We start from the raw sequence: 18,650 nt of genomic DNA, 5'->3' as shown, positions 1-18,650 counted from the left end.
CATAAAGAAATTCTTTCTTCTGAAAAAAAATCTTTCCGTAGGAAATTAATGTGGTCATATCTGTGGACAAAACCTAGTAAATACTGCAGTGTCCCACGGTGAAAATTCAATTTACTCGGCTCCAGTGAGCTCCACACCGGGTTCACGTTCGGATCACCCTCACGATGACAAATTACACTCGACACCCGCTGTTTTCAACCATAAATTAGGTCTACGTCGTGTCTTATGCACAGTTTACTTCAACTTAGCGATGCAGTTTATTTATTAATTCAAGAAGATATAGAATTCGAGAAGATATTTGTATATTAAAGAGATACATTTTTAAGTGTTCCGTATTCGGCTGAATTGACGAACAAAACAACAATAACTGCTAACCATCCGATGGATTTTATAGATGATAAATCCCCATATTTTATATAAAAAAGAAATCCAAGAGAATCAATTAGCTTCGGGAAATTGGGATTATCCGAATAAAGCAAATATCGTTTAGATAATTGAAAATTAGCAATTTGTGAGTGAGGAAAACACGTTATTTTATTTTTATTTATTTGTTATTTAAATACAACAACGGTACATGTGTATGCTATTACAGTATTTATAAAAGGAAGAAAAAAATCTTATAACAATATCACAAAAAAATATAACAATATAAAAAGGAACATAAAAAAAACATGTTTGTATTTTAATTAAGCTCGTCTAAACAAGGCATCGTTTTGACAAATGACTTGTATACGAACACAACATCGGAAAACAGCCACAACAAAGCATAGTATAGTGAAGAAACGTATGCCGTAATGACAGGGATGAAAAGGAAAAAAAATGGCATGAATGGGTTCGTGATTGCGACACAAAAAGCTGGTTCCGTCTATACGGAATATTACTTATTGCGACGTTTTTGCAGAATATACAGGCTTTAATAGTTGCGAGTAAGGAATAAAATGAAGAATAAAATTTAAGGCTCAATTTCTTTGGTTTCTTAGGGATAAATGAAATTGATAAAAATGTGATGGTGGCTTTATTGTGTGGCTAGTTAGGGCCTTAAAAACTCTCACATACAAAAACATGGTCCTCCATATTTTAAGGAGTTTCAAGGTAAATTATTTCCGTCAAATATAAAGACAAAATAAAAACGAATAAATCTACCGTTTACTTACATCGTACTCGTACACTATCACAATTTGTTGATTGTTAAAAAAATTATAAGAAAAACACAATAGAACTCGTTTATATTCTTAAAACTAGCGTAAAAGCAGCGAAGTTTGCTCCTGATAGAGGGATGCCGTTGGGGAGGAGGGGGAGGTTTGCCGACAGTGTCACAATAGTGACGTGAGATAAGGATAATATATTTGAATGAAACTATGGACGTCACCTGTGATATTGAATATGAATATGCTATATGTGTGGGGAGGGGAGTCCATTAGTCAAACTTGGTCACACCGTAACAGGTCTAACGAAGGAAACTGGCCTCGTTTTCAGGGACATTCAAATTAGCTAAAAGACATATATTTTTAAAGAATCTACCGAAATAACGGTTTAATGTGTCAAATAGTATATTTGTTAAACAATTTTTCTTCTTGACATAAAAAAAAGTATTTAGAGCGCAATAATCCCGTCCATAACTTTAGAAATGTTCACAATGTGATTGCTTATTACGTTTAAAAATTATCGATGTACGTATTCCTACTATAGACATCCCAACCCTAGTTAGGCTGAAACAGTACGCAAGGCTGCGTGCTTGGTTCTAGGTTCATTGTCGAGATTCAGGCGACGAACGAGAAAAAAAAACTATTGGTGAAAACCGCATGAAAATTCGTGCAGTAGTTTTTGATGCGCGAAAAGCGACAGAGGACTTGTTTTATAATATGTAAGGATTACTATATAATTTTATAATAACTAGTCTAGAATTAAAAGCACACAACATAAAACTACATTCTAAACAAAATTCAACTCCCTTGACCACTATTTAATAGCATATTATTAGATACTAGTAAAGTAGTTATTACCTGTCAACATTTAAGTATCTTGTAAAGTGCACGAGAGAGGTAGTTTAGCATATAATATGTCATTTACTTCGTCGTGACTTTATTATCAAGACCTCAATAAAACATTCTGAGTTTTAAGTGTTTTTCGACTTTTAAGAGTAACCACTATTATACCATTTGCCACTGTTAAAGGTGGCAAAGCGAGACATCTTTACTATAGCTATGTTAAATTAAATATATTCCCGAAAAACAAACCGACAATCTTGTATGTGTAAACCTGGCCGATCACTCAAACTTGGATGTCCATCATCAAAATGAATTTTAGCGTAATAATCAATTAAGAAGACAGTTTTCTGATTAGACTGAAACCGTAAAAATATAGAGAACTGGCTATTGCCCGCAATTTCGCCCACGGTAGCCTGTGTGTTTGGTTTGTCCTCGGATCATTGACTATTTAGTCAATATCGGTCCAGAGGTTACCGGTGAAAGCATGACAAACAGACCCTTTTGCAATTATAAAAACCCGTAGCCAAAGTGTTAAATTATGAGTGAATCTAGTACGAAACTGCATCGCTAACTACATCAGTGATGCGAGGCGACCCACTTCTGCGGAAACATGCGCAGGATAGTCTCCAGTTATAGTACAGGGGCCACGTCGAAATAGCAGTGCACCCGCCGCCCCAGAAACCCGGTGACCCCAGGACTATGACCTGCCCAATTTGCATGTCTATGTATTACGTGATCGCAGTGCAATCTTGATTGCGTTGATGTAGAATTAATCAAGGGTTTATATAATAATCGGTCCAATCCTCTGAAAACAGCAGTTTCTTAAAATTGCAACTTCCTAATATGGAAATTTCCGAAAACAACAACATCCTTACATGACAAATTCCTATTTGCTCAAATATAGTCAGCATTTAAGTAGCCATAATTACAATAAATAAAAGAAAAATCTGAAATGAATGACAAAGATTTCGTATTTCAATGCTCAATTTCGTTGATGGGTCCGCCGTCGCTGTCACAACAATTCTTCGCCCTTTACAATTTTTACTTAGGAATTTTTAGAACAATCGCGACAACCCTAATCCTATTAGGTTAATTTCGTTGAATATTATGATGTAATCCTTTCGCGAAAAACTAGGACAGCAAAACAGTAGGCAGGTCCAAACTAAATTAATAAAACCGCACCCTTGCATTCTACGAATGTAGGGAAAGGTCGTACCACATATGTTGATATTTATGCTATGTAGATGGGAATATATTTTTTCTACACCCGACTTTCAGGTTTTCTCTTTTTGATCAGAAGATACGTGTAGTCAAACACAACGTAAGGGAGACTTAAAAGAAAAACACTCAATTAAAAAGTGTTCGTATGCATTACTTGTATGTCTTTTTTTTTTTTCGAGGTAAAAATGCCGAATCTCATTGCCTGTATGCAACGTCCTTCTTATCCCATCTTTCAATAAGGTGGTCACAATAATCCTAATTTAAAATTCCGGATAAGGCGAACGTCTTTGACAATAACATGAAAATGGTAAGTCGTTAGTAAATATAAACAACTTACCACGTCATCATATACTTACAGATGGACGAGGGAAAGTTGAAGGCGATTAATCAAATATCCTTCAATGTTATTAAAATATAAATTTTCCCGACGTTAATCCTGAATTCCTGACATTGCCATAATTTTTACTCGAAATCTGAATCGTGACTAAGTCGAGAAGAGCTTATTTCCCGAGGGTACTCGTAAACAAAGTGGCCAATTCTTGGCCGATAGCCAGCTTTTGTAAACAATTTCACACAATTTAATGCATACCACCAATGAAATGATTTCGATCAGTAAATGTAAACAAATGGAAACATGATACATGTACTCAATACAGCGTAAATACTGCAGTGTTGACTTAACATTTATACATATAGTTTGTAGCGCATAAAGATTCTATAAGACGATCTCAAATAGAGATATATTATAAATGTCCAAAACTTCTTATTCACAAATGGGAATTTAGAACAGAATTTTTCTCGTTACAGAAAACAGCAAAAGCTTTAGATTTTTCAAAAAGCCTACGTAAATAACATCAAAGCTACATTCATTACGCTTACAAAGCGTGTCCTCGTTTAGCGACGTAGTACACAGTAGACAGAAAGCAAGTAGACGTAGTAGATAGAAAATATGTCAACGAAACTTTTAGGACTCGTTGCTATTAGATACTTAGTAACAAGAAGGATAATTATTCATAATAGTATTATACATGTGAAAGTGTTTTGTTTGTCCTTCTTTTACTATGAATAAGTTATTTTACGTCAAAACCGAGCAAATTCAAGTGAGGTTCGGTGTGCAGCGTTCGAGAGATGGAGAGGGATTTTATTCCGCGGATAGAGCCGCGGGCAACTAGTTTTCAACATGGGAATTAACATTATGGTTTCATCAATTAAAGCCATCGGATGTTAAAACAAACGGGTAAACAATAAAAAAAAAATTATTAACTGTATTTTTTACAAATCAAACATGATATCATGTCGTACAAATAATGTATTAAATATTCATTGTTAAATAATAAAATAAATAAAGAGATAAGATTGCGAGAGGGAGAAATGTAGAGCTTTATATGACAATAAGTTTTTTTAGATCAATTATGTCGAGTATTTTCGAGCCAGCACACTAATACCACCAACCAACAATTGCATTACGTAACAATGTCCTTTTAAACGCAACAGAAACCATAATTTAATTACGGAAACAGTCTACATCAAGTCCATTTATACCACTTTTAGCCAAGAGCTGGGTTAAAATCGAATCGATGTAAAGACGAGGAAATTAAGTTTCACGACACAACGAGTGCTGTTCAACTAATCGGCCGAGTCGCGGCCTCAGCGGAAGAAATAGGTCGGGAGCGCTGTATGGAGTGGTCTGCGCGACCCCAACAAAGGGTTAAGTCAGAAACATGTTTACAAGGCGTGACTTCATTATTTACTAAACACGTACCTAATGAATATGAAGACTTGATTTTGCTCTAAATTAGCAACGGTCGTTGAATGAAAATTAATTGTTTCGAAAGCGTCAAGCTGTTAATAAGAAAGTTAAACAAATACCATGTAAACAGGACCGAATTCATTTGATTGGCATGAAATTGAGTTAGATTGTTTACATATTGTGATTTCGAGACAAACGGTCTTGTTACGTTTTCTAAAAACAATATACTTTCGTTCAATATTCGCAAAGGATTCTTAGAAGTCATTTTAACAAGATTTTAACAGAAATAAATATTAAATAGATTTGGAAAATATCAGGCCCTAATCCTCACGTTTGAAAATTGACAAATGGATTAAATCAACGAAGCATGTTTTGTTAATATACAAAAATGTCAAGCTAGATTGTGTCTGGGCGTAGTGAGTAAAGAGTAATGAGATTGTAACCAAATGTAATAAAATTTAAACAAAATTTAATTACATTCGGTAATACACATACACAGCCAAATAAAATTCATAAATTTTTGAAGGAAGGAAAGTATGGAAATACGACGACTGCAAAAGTAGAACGAAGATGAGGAATGTGAATTGTTGATGAAATAATTATAGCTAACTAATCTTCAATTACGACACCATTTCGACATATTCAAATGACAGAAATGACCAGAGGAAATACAGTCTCATCGTAAGAACACTGAACCTATTTAGCGACAATGTAAGCACAAGTAAACTATTAAACCGCTGAGTGAATGGCGTTAGGATACGCCTGTAACCAAGAAATAACTGGGCCGGTCTCAAGTGGCTTCGGAATAGGAGTGCTGGGTTCATTATATCCCTAGTCAGCAGTTTCAGGGTTACTGACCTCGCTAGACAAGATTACAGTGTTGAAAAAAACAAATGTTTCTTTGCTATTGGTATTGATAATTCGGTTTTCAGATAAAAATTAAGATCAATAAAATCCATCGATATTCAGATGAATGATTTCATCGCCTTTACAAATAAGGCTCTTGCCAAAAGAAGAGTCTGTTAAGAATATACAGCATCGAATAGTAGTTAAATATGAATTAATGAGGAAATATTACTCCTGTTTAAAAAACCGGAGGTTACAACTTTTTGATCCTACCAAAGCATAAATCTTTTTGTAGTTGTCAACAAAGGAGTTTTGGAGTGGAACCGGCCATCGTAATAGCCTCCAACGAACCGTGTACGGTGGCGCTTCGTTAAAGCCATTAAAGCAGTCCCTTAATGACTACTGAGATCAGTCCACAGGCCAATGATTCACAAAAAATGTTATGGTTCTGTCAGTTAGATCGTTTAGATCAGTACGAAATTAAATGTAGAATACATCACCAATCGGACGAAATCCGAGATTCTCTATCTTATCTGAGTGTTTTCCTAGTTTCCTAGTTATAAAGCATGAGTCCAGAAATCGCTATTTTTACTGTTTTTTCTCTGCGTTGCTCATGGAAAGTTGTCCATCAAGATCATTGCCTTATTTCGCACGTATGACGCATGTTCTCCTTGAAGATATTTAGCCAGCAACGAAACAACTTATTAGAGGAGACCCTGCGGATCCATCCAACGTGTCACTAATTTCACGTGGGTATTTAAAGGTGCTTCGAAAATCGTAATCAAACCAAATTGTATAACATACTACGTACAGCCGAATCAAACCTTAACAGTATTCAGTATATCCCGGCGGAGCCTCGTTTACACTTCCTCGCAGCCCAACAGCCTGCATGACAAGTAGCCTGCTATTGTCTATTGTCACGGTGCATCTTTAGCCTAATGCGAAGATTGACGCTCACGCGCAAGCACGCTTCTATTCAATACAGTGCGTGTGCGTTCGCTATTGTTCAAATTGTCCACTGTGTGAGACTTCCTCAGCTGTTTGGAGTAATGAGTCATTAGTTATTTTAAGTTAAGTGAATTTTAAGTACTTACTAATAATACTTTTATAGTTTTTGAGCGGAAGAAATATGTTAGCAATAACTATGCTCTGATTTAGGTCAAGTGTCTTCGTTAACTTTGAGAATAAAGAATATGAATGAACTAAACAACAAATTAAGCTTATTGATTAATGATGGAAAATTAATCTTTTTTTGTAGACATGGACATATTTAACAAGAGAACGGACGGTTTGGGAATAATTGTGGGATGCCTTTACCCAGCTTAGATGGAAATAAAAAATGAATCTTAACTTGAGTCACAAAGTTCAAACCTAATCCGATTTGTCATATTCTTTATAGATTCTATACGAAATATGAGATGTACTTAACCAACATGTTAACATAGACTCCTAAACTATATTGCTCCTGTCAAACATTAGTACTTCAATTTCAAGCATTTGTGTAGAGACAGTACAAAGGGCGTCCTAAATTCCCTTATTCAAGTTGGAGCAAATACGTGGAGCATGTTCAAATAACTCGCGTCCTTGCGACAGGTGTACCTTCGTCAATATCATCTATATAGGCAACAATATGACAGACAGGTGGATTATTTTACATTCACGTTATGTTACAGACGCCTTTCAAGTTTTATCAAGTTCAATTTTTTTTTCAAAGTCCTGTAGAGGACAGTCTGCTTTTTCGTTGTGCGCGTTTTTTAAACTCTTATAAAAAAAACTTAAGTCTAATAAACGAAGAATTATAAAAAAACTTGATTCTGTAAAAAGCAAATTGTCAAGAACGTAACAATGTCGATGTAGGCTTTTACCTTTCTTCATAATTTGCAAAAATATCTAGAGTGTATCGATTGACAGATCATCATAAAACTTGATCATTTTAGACTATATGGAGTACTAGTACTAATGGCCCGTCCTGTTTTGCTCGGATAAATCCATAATACATTATACACCTGAACCTAAAGCTTCCCCAGGAATAACACTATCTATTAAAAATATCCGCATCGAAATCCGTTGCACAGTTTGAAAAATTTAAGCATACATAGGGACAGACAGCGGGAAGCGTCTTTATGATAAACTATGTTGTGAAGCTCCTACATAAATATTTAATAAAATGTCAATAAAACTATAATTTTATTACTTATCTTTCACTGTTCCGTTGTCGAGCAAAGTTTTTCTTTTATCAGTTAGTATTATCAAAACGTTTTAACAACACGGCGAGGCATGCATACCGAGCATGTTAATATCTCGCATGTGGGACAGGTGCAGAGCGGACCTGTCAATACATTATCAGAACAATACTTCATGTATCAACGCACCTGCTGTCTTGGACGTGTCTTGTTTTACTCTCACGGCCGCATTGTCGGTTAATCTGCAACAAATAAGTACATTATTATATATTTTTAAATATATCTACATAAAATTCATATTTTCGTACATAAAACATACAATGGACGAGTCCATTGACAACATAAATAGGTAAAATAAAAGTTTATAGGAAAGAACTTTCTCCAGTAGCAGTTCAAATAGTTTGGAAAAAATATTAAAAATGTGAAAGTGTGTTTTTCCTTCTTTCACGTCAAAATGAAGCAAAGATTTAATGTGATTTTTGCGTGGTATTGTAAAGCCAATATAAAAAACCTATCATGAGCTAAAAGGACCGGTTTCTAAGCAAAAGCCATTCCGCTGTAACTTAATATTCTGTAATCAAGTGAGGTTGTAAATCTATATGATTAAATACATATCAAGCGTTAAATCTATTCATTTTACAGTTATAACACAGTCTATTTTTAAAAGCATCCTAAACTCAGGTGTCAAACTGTCTAGACATATGTAACTCTAGTTTTCCGTATCATTTAAAGCTGGTTTAGAAAATTTGAAAATAGATTCGTCCCTTCTAGTTTCCTGAAGTCACTATAAATAATCTATATTGCTGTGAGTACCTCAAATTACTATGTATTTAGTTAAGTAAACAGATATAGTTAAGAAAATGAAAAAGTAAAGCCGAGAATAATATTCGTCCATTCAATTTGAGAACACTATATTGTTGTATATTACAAATTAAAAGTATTTACATAATGTGGACAGTTTTTGTTAAGTAAATAATCCATTTTTAAGAACGCAGCTTTATGAATGAAGATTAAAAAAAAACTAAATCGAAAGCTAAATCTTATACATCATTATCAATCTATTGGCTTGAGGTTATTGGTATACTTCAAAACAATACCTCAATCGGGGCCAACAGGGGAAAGAGCGATCGAATCATATCAAGTATACAATAGAAAGAATGCGATAGTATAACGATATCAAGTAGCATACAGTGCAAGCTCAAAGTGCCGACAAAATGTACTTGCGTATGCGCCATGGCGCGCTGTCCGTCAAAGGATATGACGTATGACATGTAACACTACCTTTATTGAGGTTGGTGAGTTGGTGGCACATTGGGTTTTAAATAGATAATTATTATACATATAGGATGGGATCTCCTGAAATTAAGATCATACCTTTCGTCGTTAGATGTCTTTAAAGAAAAGGCTGTAATGAAGTTTGTTGTGCCGCACGCTTCTTCTTCGTTAGTAAGTCAGCAGTGTTAAGCAAATTGTTGATGTCAATAAGTGATGTATTATCATCATCCTAAGTTCAAATACAAATTTTTGATTTCGTATTTTATCAAATTCGGAAAGACGCTGGTATTTTAACAGTTATATTGAAAATATCAGACAAAGAATATATTTTATCAGATTACTATTGCGGTGATAGTAGGTAACACAGTTAGCAAATCTAGATGTTATAGTGCAAACTATCACTTAACAGTTGCACAATCAACTACATATTTAAACTTCCGTCACATTTTAGTCAAGCGACCAGATTAAGATCTCATTAGCAAGTTAATCAGCAAACGTAACAGATATTAGCCAAAACATTATGATGTAGTCATGCGCGAGCATCGGAAGGTAGCGGGACCGATCATATCGGACCATCGACATTCGTGTTTATTTTTACTAAAGCTAGGTTCCCGAACTTTACTACGAGACATGAATTTGAATTCAAGCACGGAAGTTTTGATATCAATCTATAATTTTATGCAAATCGAGCGTGAAGAATGATATATAATGACTACAATTTTATTTTCATTTTAGTAGAAAAAGCTTTTTTTCGAACAAGTGTTGAAAAGCAATCATCAGAAAGAGAAGTAAGTACAGTATTGCCAAAAGGGCGACCAGGTTAGCATATATGCTAGCCGTATTGGCCTGGTTTTCAGCTTGAGGTAAGGTCGCTAGAATACAAGGTCAAATAAATTCCTCAATACCAAACAAACATCAAGTAAAAAATTTGGACGTGTTGCAAGAAAAGGAATGAAAAAAATAAATACCTACTACTAAGCGTGTACTTTTGGCGTATTTCTATGTCCGCTTAGTCCACTTGGCTCATATGGCTAATATCCTAGAGTTTGTACTTTAAAACAATAATTTTGTAAATGAATAGGAGTTTTCAACTATTTATGTAATCATTACATAGTATAACGCACTACATAGGAAGCGGTGGTGGTGTAATGGTTAAGACTGTGGATCGAAAGGTCCCAGGTTAGAATCTTACTCGTGCCACATGAGTTTGTATACCAATCTGACTCATGTATAGTAGTTTTCATCAACCACCATTTGCTTCCGGTGAAGGAAAACATCGTGAGGAAACCTGCACACTGGTTGATTCTTATTAACTTGTGTGTGAAATGGAGAAGGCAATGGCAAACCACTCCATTAATAATGCCAAGTTGTTGTGTGTGTTTTATTCCACATAATAACCACGACCCTCAGTCATGAGGAATACGACTATGAAGAAGAAGACGTAGTATAAAACAAAGTCGCTTTCCGCTGTCTGTTCCTATGCATGCTATGTATGTAGAAACTAAGCGATAGATTTTGTTAATCGATGGTGTGATTGCTGAGGAAGGTGTAGATGTATAATATATTATGATTTTACCCGAACGAAGACGGGACGGGCCGCTAGTAGGTATTAAAGCATTATTGATATAAATGAGCAAATGAAAATCCCATAAGTGAGGGATAAACCCAATAATTTATCGGTGGCGTGTGGAAAATTACGATTTACGGCTAATGTCATTTGGTGCCGTAGAAAAACGGTTACTGTAGAAAGTTGACGTTACTTCAAATTCAGTAGACTATAAATAGTTAATAAGACGATATCAGATAATCAGTAAAAATATATCTTTCAAATAAAATTTATTATAATTTTTTTAATTTATTATTTATGACAATGTATCGCTGAGCATAGATCCGAATGACGGAATATAGTGCACAGGAAGATTTCACATAAGGATCATGACAGACCTTAGCAATGAAGATACGATGCCACGAGGAGAATAAGAATTAATATAACACGTAAATTTATTAAGTCGACAACTTTAAAATTATAGGAGACAATCGACACGAGGAAAATTTTAGTCAATACACTAGGATATTCATAAATATTATATTGCAACTGCATGCATAGTCGTAGCTCAAAAATAGATTTGCGTAGTACTCCACCTTCAATTTTAAATAGAAAGCAAATAAAAAGGCGCACTATCTCAGCACACACTCATTAAGCTTTCATTAGGGAAGTAGTCATTAAAAGTGTGGAGCAACGAGCAATTTCCGTTTTACTCCCTGCATCGATACAACTCCTACACACAAATCCAACTGCATACAGCACGGGTAAAAAGTTTAGCAGCGATTTATAGCTGGAACGGTTGTTTCTAGATCGAAACTTGGGTGGAGCGCACGAAACGATTTTAGTTTACTAGCTATGGCGAAGTTTTTACTTTGTAGCAAAAGAATGAATTGTACTGAGATTGGAATCGACATAATAAAACCTATCCTGCAATCAACATAGATATCAATTGATTTGTGAATTGTTTTTTGCACTGTCAGACCCTAAATAACTTCAGTTGGATCAGAAAACAAATTGTTCTGGATACAATTTTATTAGAGTCAACAAAATATTATTTTAATTACTGGTTTTTACGCACAGTTACATTGCTTTTCACAGTATAAATATGGAACTTTACGACCAAATAAATATTTCCGATGTGTGTATTCTATATTCATTGACAGAGACCGTGAGGCGGGTGTCAATTTTATTACTTTTTAATTAAGTAATTTATGTTTTTAAAGTGTAAGCACCAATACAAAATGTTAAACAAGTAAATCATTCGTCATAACGTCCCATATATCGTCAGATACGCGTGAAATTCTGACAAAAATGCTTAAAAACTGGATCATTTCTACACTATGGCAACACCGTTACGGGTCATCGGCCAAAAGATTTACGAACATTTCCAAACGTAAACGTTTGTTTGGACACGCAAGCCAACAATGAACAGAGCTTTAATTTATAAGGAAATAGTGCACAGAGTTACAAAGTTTTTGCGTGTTAATTACATTCTCATTTTCACATTCATATTTCATTATTATTTTTGTTTACAAAATTATTTTCGCTAGGAGAATCAAATTTGCAATGAAATTGAATTTGATGAACCTTTAGAAGCTTCACTAGAAGAAGAAAAAGACGAAAAAGTAAGAAAGCAGACCCTGAGATTCAAAGCTCAACGACTGAGGAAGTAACCGGGAAAGCTCAGATGAGAGAAAAACTAGTGATGCAATTGTTATTTTAAAATAGTGAAGTCTTGTCTTGTGAATAGTGAAGTGAAGTCATGAAGTCTTGGGCGGCCTCAGTCTTTAAAGTGGTATGCTGGTAGGCTTGCTGTCGAACTTTGTATTATAAATTCAAAAATAAATCAACAATTTCGACGCGAGTTTACGGAAGAATAAATCTGGCAACACCAAAAGCCATGAACTGAATCAGGTCATATTATTAAAATATTTACAAACTTACCCGACACAGAAATTACGTTCATTTGCATTTCATACGACCGCCAGAAGGCTTCCCAGATTGCCTGCAAGCTAATTTATTACCAAAAGGTACCCTTGAATTGTAGTGGGGTGTTATAACGAGATACAAGCTCTGCTAAGGAGGTTTACTATCATCTCTTAACGCGGTCCAGTGCAGGACCTAAACTGATCTGCATCGCAAATTCGTACCATCAACTTGATTTTTAATATTAATGCGATTCATTTTAGGTTCCTAAATTGAACTGCACACATTTGAATCGTTCTGTAAAAGTTGATGGTAGGCCTGCAGTTCACCACACATCAGTGTCTCGAAATCTTACACTTTATTATACTGTGCCTAATCTAAACTGTTCAGCGATCTAATTCAACCAAGCCTATTCAGGTCTATGTAACTATGTAATTACTCTGATAGATCAAAGGCACTTTTTAGATCTTATTTTAAATTACATAATATTAGCTGTTGCCAGTGGATCTGTGGCAAAAAGTAGACAATTTTACTCTACAGTTCCCTAACTATGTCAACACCAATCAAATCATCTCAATCCAAAGCTCCGTTTTGACATAAAAGAAAGACAAACAACGCACTTTCATTTATAAATAAGGATGAATATGGATAGTATCGATTTCTCGAAGCTAAAAACTAATACTATTTCAGAATTTCATTTTAAATTTGGTCCTTTCACAAGGTCCCTAGGGAAAATATATAAAAAACAATAATGTTCATTGTTTTTATATGTTTTCCCTGTCCAAAAATTTCCTACTTTCATTGGAAATGAGCAATAAAGAATAATGAGCCTTACAACTATACTACAACTACTATCCAAAAATTTATTCATAAGAAAATAATAGCTTTTACACGCATGCAATGAAAATGATGACGTAATTTCGTAACGTTTTCAATACTTCATGCCATTGTAACAAAAGTAACGCCTTTTCTACGAAATGTACCGCTATGTTCACAATATGTGTACTATATCGATACCATGCCATAAATATCGAAAGTTTGGAAGTGATCCTTTGCACTATTAAAGAGTTTTATCTAAACATCTCACTTAACTGTTCAATTTTCCCAAATACTTATTTTCCTTCAGTTATTTCAAAAGCTATCTGCGATAGAAGGAAATATTTTAGTAAGTTTATACAATCGAGATAAATATTGGACTTTAAAAAATGATTCCTGGATAGATTCATACTTCAGGGGTAACAAAGGGCTTTTATTGCGAAATAACGTGGATGAAGTCGCGGGCGACCACTGATAATTCTATATTTGTTGTGTTATGTGTGGAAAGTAATATAGTATGATACATTAACGTTCGTATGCACAATGCATATTAGGTTGGAGCAAGCCGTATATGTCGAGGCATCATGTGACGCCTCTTCCTTGTTAGCCTGGGTGTTCATAAAAACAAAATACTTTGTCGAAATATCGACAACATTCAACGTGTTATGTTTTTATTTCTCTTCTGCATTGTATTCTATATATCGTAATAGAATACTGTTCTGTGCACTATGTATATACATACATTTGTGTTTATTTGAAGAAGCGTATTCCATTTTCGCAGAAAATGATATCGTATAAATTGAACACCACATTTCTAACACAGATTGTAAAATATATTATTTCAATACACGATTTCCATATTCTATACACAAATGGCGACACATTATTATATAACATCAACGATTATACAAAAACGATTACATAGATATCAGCATAGATTGGATATTTTTAAAGAACAAGGCTAGGCGCAGAAAGGATAATAGGTAATTTTAACAATCGTTTATATTAAGAAGATACACAAAGTACGGTGTCGACCAAGCCTTAGAAATGTATATAACGACACCCTTAGCTATTTTAGAGGCGCACCCAACCTCATCATCGCGTTATGATCGCGTTCGTGTGTGCCAATCATAATAAACTGAGCCATAATAACGTATGACACCGTAGTATTAGAACATATCACAAGACTTTTAATAATAAAAGAAAAAAAAATAGTAAAAATAGTGGTCCTTTAGACACTGGACACTGACGCTCTATGGTAGGCGAAGCAACCGGGATAACGCTCAGATGGGAGAGAGTTATCATTTAGGATGGTTTGTTACCTGTAAGTTTCATAGATTTGAATAAATCTATGCCAATGGTCTGTAGGTATAACAATGCGTTAATTTCATACATTTTGTCGGGTGTGAGATGCCATTAAGCTGTGGCACTAGGTACTTGCGATATGTTGTACGAGAAATTTTCGCAAGCGGTAATTAAAGTATTTTCGTCTTTCGTTCCTGTTATCTGCTGAATTCTCAAGGGAGGAAATAACCGAGAACAGAAAATTTCTCAGCGGCATATCGCTAGCCACTACTATCGTATCGTAGTAAGCTAGCGTGTCCATTGTGATTACAACCATACAGCCACGCTCACGCAGAGCAGGCCATTCTCAGACGGCGAAACATTTTTATTGTACTAATTCGGATGCTTATCTATTAATTAAATCGCTATAAAATCGACGATTGTTGTGACTACTACTACTAAAAACATACAACAAAAAATGTGCCGTTTTGAATCGTATCAATTCTAGCGGGCAAATTATAAAAAGGCATTCCGATCGAAGAAAAGGTACAAAAAGAGCTTCATTATCTGTTTCGCTCTAAAGGAGGCAATTAAATCACAATTAGCGGGAAGAATAACGTTTATTAAATATTATGATACTTTCAGCTTTTAATGTTTACAGTTCTGGGATTAATGGTGAAGTGAATGTAAATTCAAAGAATTGAATGTAAGGAAACAAGAAGAATAAGAATATCCGCCGCATAGTTAAACTAGAACTAACAAACACAACTCCTATGTTTTTTATTGAATACAATATATTTCACATTGACATAAAAATATTATAAGGTCTACTACGGAGTTCCAAAGGGCAGTTGAAGAATAAGCGGGCGGCGCAACAAACTTCACCGCAGCCTTATCTACTGATCTACAATAAAAGGAATTTATCATTCATTCGATATAAATAGAACCTGGACCGAATAGATCCTATGCATGTATAAAAGCACATTCGGTCAGACATATGGGCCCTCGTAATAGGTGGATGGCACTCAAATCGGGCAAGGGTGACATCGAATGGAGTGGACGATTGCACATCAAAGATGCCCATTTGGAATACGTTGGACACAGCTGAAGGACGAAATTTTAAACGAAAAGTAATTGGGGTCGAGTTAACCTTTCTGAGAACGTGTCAACGACTTCACATGTAAGGACAACATAGATATTTTATTCACAAGCTAGTATTCATCACAATATTAGTACATTGCTCCCGTAATATTTAGATATCTTTGATATTTGGTAAAAGGTAGAAGATAATTGCTCAATGCATTTTTTTTTATCATGGCCCAATTCTAACAGCTAAACTGTGAACTATTTTTCTGCTAATATTGTCTAAGCAAACGCACGTGTCAAGCACTGGGGGGGTACTAATTCGGATAGGGTCAACAGCCTCTCCACGTGGCTTCAATTGCCATATTCTGCTTGAAAGGATTTCGGTACTCGAGTTTAATTATTATTAGGCTATATACAAAATTAATCGCGGGAACGTCTTTGATGCGTGGGAAATGCCGTCTAAAGACTATAGAGGATGAAGGAAAATATCTTAGTGTACATTAAGTAAAATGTTTGTGTTATAAAGATATCATATATGTTATAAAGATATACATTTTATATGACAGTATTTTGTGTCTTTCATAGAAACAGTCACAGACATACAAATATTATACAGATATTTTCACATTTTATTTGGTACGGTTATTGTCAAAACACTTTCATTCCTCCAGAAGAAAATGTCCAAAAACTCTCAAATGAGGTTAGGTATATTATTTCCAAGCTCATAAATACAATATAAAAGCAAGCAATATTTTCCACAGGATTCCATTACTGACGGGTTCAGTCCACTGAAGGTATAACAGTTGATCTTCTCTCATTCCACATTTGGTTTTCATTGTTATTTTTTATTGCTCCTCCTGTATAAAAAGAAACGGTTATGATTCCTTTTAGCATGCTTTGTTTCATGCTTCGCGAAGCCAATGTAATCATGTTTATTGCAGTTATACTACCTATACAACTTTGTGACAAATTATGTATTACTAATATTCCCACAATATGTATAACTTAAGATAGTACGCGTACTAAATACACGTAAAAATATAATCGGAATGTTTTTAAACTTTTGCAATCGAATATTTTTCTTGGTACACATTTATTTATTTTTAGATTACCATTACAGGTTATAAACCGATATGATAATTCTAATGCTCCTAACGTCAGTGATGAATTACAAATAGTCCAAACCTTGTAAATTCATTCAAAAAGATACAAATTCACATGTTTCTTTGGTAATGTCACTATGTTTAAAGTTGAACATTTAATTTTACTCATTGTTATATGTAGTTTTATCGTAAAATGTTTATTACGTTGTGAGAGGCTTACTATGTATCCAACTCCACACATGTTGAATTGTAATTTATTGAAGTGAAAATTTAAAAAAAGCTCTTTGTGGCTCATCGCATTACACTTTGGAACATAAACTTCAGGGTCTCACACGGTGAGCCAACCATATTAGACAAATGTGGCCTTCGAGTATCGCAACTACGTACGTACTGGAGTACTAACATTAGTAATAAATGCTTGGACATTGTAAACGAAATTTACGATTAAAATACCAAGTTTAAACAAGCCAAAAGATAGTAAGAACATAAAAAGGACAAACAAGTTATGATAGCATGATTAATCAGCACATTTTTTATATGGAATTAGGTCAGTTCCTGAAGGGATGGAAAAATGGGCTGCGTGTGTAGCAGCTGAAGCCGTAACAATCGATATGCTGGAATTATTTATCTATTCCATAAACGTATACGTAAATAGATAGGGGGAGTTTTGGTTATGATATTAATGATGAGGGATTTCATGGGCAGTAAAAATACTTCTCCAAGAAGAGCCTCGCATTTGATGATTCCAGAAAATGACTACTTCTAAACTTCGATATAACTAAGCCAAAAACTGACAATCCTTAATATACTTACGCCACCAATAAACAAATATAAATGGACCCTGTGTTAGCAAATGTAGCATGAATACGTTACTGAGGGGAGTGAGTGACATACAAAAGTGAGTTAGATTTTGATTTCCCTGAAGAACAGCTGGGTGTGAAAGGTATTCCCAAAGCGTATCCAGAGTTTTAAAAGAAACCAATTAAAAATCGTCGAAGTAATGAATAATATTTTTTGGGTAAGCTATAACCAATGAAAATATTTACTACATATAAAATTAACATGATTATAGATTTTTTTTATGATTTCATAACGAAAATTTATTTATAACAAACAAGTCTTGTTTCATAATTTTCATTTCTGTCAGCTGTGCTGTAGTTACATAATTTGCTGGTTTTTTATATCAAAACCTCTCTAAAAATTTTATGAAATGAAAGTTATGTAATCACACATCAATACACGGTATTCAGATTTTCAGTAATAAGTTTCATTGCTTGAATATTTTATGGTAAAAATAGAAAATACAACGGAAAATCAAACATAGGATAAAGAAAGGAACGTCAATATCGCGTTGTGAAGTATTTTATTTTAAATTGAAGGTGTATTTATATAATTTAGTATTTTAGCTTTCGATTTAACATAATAGAGGCCAGTAACTTATTCAGAATAACAGAGAAATGCATATTCTACTCTGTTCATTTTTTTTCATATTATACTCTGTCGAGCGAGAAATTCATATCACTAAACCTTTCTTACGCGCGCGGGTAATCCAACAGGTCAGACTAAATATGCGGCACAAAGGAATTTCATATTATCCTTGTCCAAACCACTGGGCTGAGATAAGGG

General features: G+C 34.4%; 1 protein-coding gene across 1 annotated transcript in view; it reads right to left on the bottom strand.

The window, feature by feature from the left end:
• Myo81F (Myosin 81F) overlaps window positions 1-18,650 on the bottom strand; it is a 68,455-nt gene that overhangs the window by 40,418 nt on the left and 9,387 nt on the right. The window contains exon 2 of the mRNA XM_053757995.1: window positions 8,178-8,230. The gene's annotated coding sequence lies outside the window, so the exon portion shown is untranslated. The remainder of the gene's footprint in view (window positions 1-8,177; window positions 8,231-18,650) is intronic.

Source organism: Plodia interpunctella, chromosome 17 (assembly GCF_027563975.2).
Source record: "Plodia interpunctella isolate USDA-ARS_2022_Savannah chromosome 17, ilPloInte3.2, whole genome shotgun sequence".
Classification (NCBI taxonomy): Eukaryota; Metazoa; Arthropoda; class Insecta; order Lepidoptera; family Pyralidae; genus Plodia; species Plodia interpunctella.
The sequence above is the reverse complement of the archived record's forward strand: the minus strand, read 5'-3'. Positions and strand labels throughout refer to the sequence as shown.